The sequence below is a fragment of the Clupea harengus genome, chromosome 17 (genome assembly GCF_900700415.2).
Source record: "Clupea harengus chromosome 17, Ch_v2.0.2, whole genome shotgun sequence".
Lineage (NCBI taxonomy): Eukaryota > Metazoa > Chordata > Actinopteri > Clupeiformes > Clupeidae > Clupea > Clupea harengus.
Window position 1 is genome coordinate 15,700,847 of NC_045168.1, and position 5,000 is coordinate 15,705,846.

The 5,000-nt window shown below is 45.9% G+C and overlaps 1 protein-coding gene across 1 annotated transcript in view; it reads left to right on the forward strand.

Annotated features, from left to right (window-relative positions):
• The window catches only part of grik4 (glutamate receptor, ionotropic, kainate 4), a 341,378-nt gene that overhangs the window by 81,293 nt on the left and 255,085 nt on the right, over positions 1 to 5,000 (forward strand). Inside the window, exon 2 of the mRNA XM_031583842.1 lies at positions 3,466 to 3,593. The gene's annotated coding sequence lies outside the window, so the exon portion shown is untranslated. The remainder of the gene's footprint in view (positions 1 to 3,465; positions 3,594 to 5,000) is intronic.

Consider the following 5,000-nt stretch of genomic DNA (forward strand, 5'->3'; position numbering starts at 1 on the left):
ACCTGAGCATGAAGCATATCTCAGCTGGCCGGAGCGTGTAGACTGGCTGTTCTTCCACAGTGCTGTTAAGTAGCTGCTGGAGTGGCCAGAGGTGTGTAATGACACTGATCATGATGGCTGTCTGCTCCTCTGGGAAGCTGCCTTTAGATGAGAGAACATAAAGCTACTTCCTCAGGGCTGGGCCATGGATCATCACCCCGTCTACAGAGAGCTCCTCCCCTCTCCTCTCCCTCACCTCCCCTCCTCTCCTTTCCTTTCTCTCTCCTACTCTCCTCTGCTCACCTCACCTCTCCTCTCCCTCTCCTCCTCTTCTCTCCTCTTCTTCTCTCCTCCCCTCTCTTCTCCTCTCCATCTCATCCTCTCCTTCCCCTCTCTTCTCCTCTTCCTCTCCTCTCCTCTCCTCCTCTCCTCTCCTCCCCTCTCTGCTCCTCCGCTCTCCTCTCCTCTCCTCCCCTGTCCTCTCCTCTTCTCTTATTCTCCTCTCTCTTCCTCTTCTCATCTCTCCTTCTCCTCTTCTCCTCCACTCCTCAGATCTCTCTCCTCTCTAACCCTTCTCTGCCCTTGGAGACCGGCCATATATCTTCCTCACAGCTGTTCCAGTGAAAGGCTGCTTTCTTAGCTCTTTTTCTCTCCTTCCCCCTACTTTTGCCCTTCTCTTCTTTTCTCCTATTCCTTCTCTCTACTCCCCTGCAGTTATGCCAGTGCACAGAGCTGTGCTCTAAATGTCCTTCCTTTAGTGAGCTGCAATTTAGTCTTGATTCTAAAGGAAGGGAGTTGCGGTACAAGTTGCTCACTTTAGGGAGGGATGGAGGGAGAGAGAGAGAGAGAGGGAGACGGAAAGGGTGGGGGAAGGGAATCTGAGAGCCGGTCTGTGTTTGAGAGTGGTTGAGTGAGTGAGTGAGTGGGTAGAAAAGACTGGAGGGGGATGAGAGCTGAGATCTCTACTGAGAATACAGCACACGGCTCCCCATGATTCATTTGCAAAGATTTACTCAGCTTCACTCTCTCCCACTCATTCACCCCCTAACTGGGTTTTAGGGGCTGAAAATATTTGATTTCATCCAACATCTACACGCCACTTCCATGTTGTCTCCTGATACACACACACCTTTAATCTTCTCTATTACTTCAACTGAAATGAGTGCCCCTCATCAGAGAACACATGTTCTAAAAAACGGGCTGGTTAGTTCTCCAGTCTTTGGAGACCCCTGGGTCTATGATAATACCTCATGTTATGGCTCCCCTTCCTGAAATGAAACCGTCAGCTACCAGCCCTTCCTTTTGATTTCTTATTAACATGCTAGAGGCCTGATTCAATTACCAAACTGCTACTCTTTTATGTTTTGTGTGTGTGTCTGTGTGTGTTTTCGTGTGTGTGTCTGTGTGTGTTTTGTGTGTGTGTCTGTGTGTGTTTTCGTGTGTGTGTAGGCAGTAAAAGCCAGATTGCCGTCGTACATGTCTGTGGGTTTCAGTCATTAACCTGAGCAAGCTTCAAGGCAGAGAGAAAAGTGAGATAGCGAGCTAGCGGAGATTGTTTTTAGTTCTTCTCAAGAGAGACATTGTTGTCAGTGAATGTTTCCACTGTCAGGCAGCACCAATGCACAAGTGATTGTTATATTGTTCTTAAATGATTAATGAAATTCATTGAAGTGAGTGTAGTCCTTTGAAGGAGAGGACTCAGCCTTACAATGCAAAGGAAATAATTGAATGGCTATCTTGTAAATGGCGTTTACTTTCTCCTTCCCCATAAAATGATCTTGCCGTATTGTGCAATCTCTCTTTGAATCGTAATGAGTTGAAGACTTCCTCCGTTCCCCTTTAGAAATAAATGAAACAAATTGATTATCAAGCCTCCTGTGTCACAATTACGGGAAGGCTTTGAAGTCCAACAAGTCTCTGTGTGATTTCCGATGTGTTCTCTGCAACCTGCACCTTCAGAAATAAAGAAAATAACCGTATATCTGAGTCAAACAAGGAGGCGTGAAATATTGCCACTCTGACTTTGCGGCAGAGATAAAGCAAGGACAATTAACTTGAAAGTGCATTTGAGTTTCAAGTGCGGCACAAATCACAGTTATTGTTTTACCGCGTTCGTGCTTCGACTGGCTTCTTATTTATAGCCCTGCGTTTGAAGTGCAGTGGGCTTATTTATTTTTTCATCGCAAATGTTCTTTTCACAATTTTTTTTTTACTTCCATTCTGAACTGGTGTCTTTGGAAGGAGTTTTTTCACAGTAGTGTTTTATTCCTTGAGATCGCTGCTGTATATTAAGTAGCTGATGTGAGTACCATGACTATACATTATTGGCAGCAGGCAAGTGGAGGTCATGCTCTTATGCACAGTCCAATGCACATCGCACTGTATATTGTCTGAACCCAATCGAACAAGTCACATTGCTTGGGTGACCTAAGAGCAACAGGCTGAAGATGAGTGAGAGAGAGGTACTTAAACTGTTCACTCTTCAGAGTGTGTTTGTGTGTGTGTGTGTGTGTGTGTGTGTGTGTGTGTGTGTGTGTGTGTGTGTGTGTTTGTCTGTTTGTCAGCACTCGAGTTCTGTCCTTGGTTATGAGAGTGTGTGTATTCATGTGAATTTCTGCGGATGGAGTTAATGCGCAAACTGGAAGCCAAACGAGAGTGTATGTTTGTGTTTGTGTTAGTTAGTTTGTTTGACAGCACTCGAGGCTAAACGAGAGTGTTGTAGCACTCAAAGCAAATTAATTTGGTTCATTCATTAGCTTGCCTGACTACACCCTCACTGTAGTATCCTCTATCGAGGGGCAGTTTTTCAATCAATCGTTATTTACTATGGTTGTAATAGTTACCATTCAAAGTGTCCACAGCATTGATATAGAATGGTGATCACACTTTATCACCGGATCTACTTCATAGGTGCCCTGTTGTAGAGAATGAATGGACACCTCAGAAGTATCAAGAGTATTTCTTGTCTCCGGGGGTATGAAGTGTAAAGTGCACGGTCATAATCTGCTTTCATAATTTCAGTTCCGATCCTAATCTCATGTTTAGCCCAGAACCCCCAATCTCTTCTCTAACTTTACAGCTCTAGTCTTGTATAAGTACAATATCATTCGTCCGGTTGGCGTGACGTCATATCGGGTGGAAACAAACAGCTGTAAAGTGAGATCAGATGTAAGGGTTCATTGATTTTCAATTATTTAGCCAAATTCAATGATTTAGCCAGGCACTGCCACAGGGAAAAGTCAAACATTGATTTTGACAGCTGTTTGCTTTCACCGAGTTGCCTTGCAACACAATTGAGCAACGTTATTGATGGACCAGACAAATCGACTAGATGCGTCCTGTTATTCTATATGATTCTATACTTCTATGCTATATTGACATAATAGTACAGTTCCACTGGAGGACTGTAGATTGTGTGAATGACTATGTGATGTAGAGTGTTTCTGGGCTCTGACCATCTCTGTGTTGTGTGTGTTCCCCCTGCAGGTGTGTAGCTTGCGTGGGTGTGTGTGATGTGGAGAGCGGTACTGAGGCTGGGTGGACCCCACTAGACGACCAAACGCCTCCCTCGCCCCTCAACATGGACTAGAGCCCCCCGCCTCTGGAGATCAAAGGTAGAGCAGGATTCTCAACTCCTAAATTCTTGCTTCAGTTCTCAACGGGTCTATCTTTACTCTCTTTCTCTCTCTCTCTCTCTCTCTCTCTCTGTCTCTCTCTCTCTCTCCCTCCCTCTTTATCTACCCCACTCTAACTTTATCTTTCTATCTCTGTCTCTCTCGCTCCCTCTTTCTCTCTCCCACTCTAACTCTATCTCTCTCTATCTCTGCCTCTCAGTGTGTTTCTCTAGTTCCCTGGCTGTCAGGGCTCTGCACAATATTGACTATTGATGAGAGCTCTAGAGGAAGACATGAGAGAGAGAGGGAGAGAAAGAAAGAAAGGATGACGGAGAGGAAAAGAGAACGACAACGTCGTGGTGGTGTGGGGGCGGGTGGCTTTTGATGTGCTTTAATTGCACTGCAGACATCAGATTTATCAAAGGAGGAGGTGTGTGTGTGTGTGTGTGCCTGTGTGTGTGTGTGTGTGTGTGTAGTGGGGGTGGGGGTGCAATGGCCCCATGTAAACAATGGCTTTGTGTGTGTTAAGTGCTGCGCTGCTTTGAAGACGTGTGTTTTAAAAGCTGCAGTGTTTAAGCTGAGCCAGAGCAGAAGGGAGGGCTTGAGTGATGGTGATGATGGCTGCTGAACAGATTTATGGCTGCGGGGGGAAAACAACGCGTCCGTAAGCGAAACACGGTGTTCCCGCGGCCTTGGCTCTGCCGGGAGGGAAACACGAGGCTCCTGGGGCCTTGGCACAGCAGCACAGCAAGCTGCCCGGGCCTGTTTGAGGTGCCTGTCTCTGTTCAGTGCTTTGTATCACTTGCTTAAAGATATCGAAGATACAAAGCCCACTCTGTAAAGTTATGGAATGCTTAAATAGTTTTATAGGCAAACTGCACTTTCATATATCTGTCAAAAACATCGTCATGGCAGTGATGCCAGCATGCTAACTCAGCACTTCTTCAGATGTGAATTCAGCCTGTAGCGGCCCTTTGATACTGTGCCTCTTGGCGTTGCATTAAGAAAATACATTCTTGTCTCGAGTTGTAGATGTTTAATTAGAAATGACCATCAGATGCTTTTCAGCGTTCATCCATGGTGTGATACGTGTGTGTGTGTCTGTGTGTGTGTGTGTGTGTGTGTGTGTGTGTGTGTGTGTGTGTGTGTGTGTGTGTGTGTGTCTGGATCATCCTTGGTGTGATACATTATTTACAGGAACACAGAATGGTTGGCAAGCTTCCTGAAGCTTCCTGGACGAAATAAATGGCACATTGAACTGGCTTGATATTGTACGGTGCAAACAGGTCGATTCAGCCATGAAACTCCCACACCCCAGAACTAACACGTGTGCACTGGTGATCGTCAGTACTCCTGCTCACACACACACACACACACACACACACACACGTGTGCAGTGGTGATCGT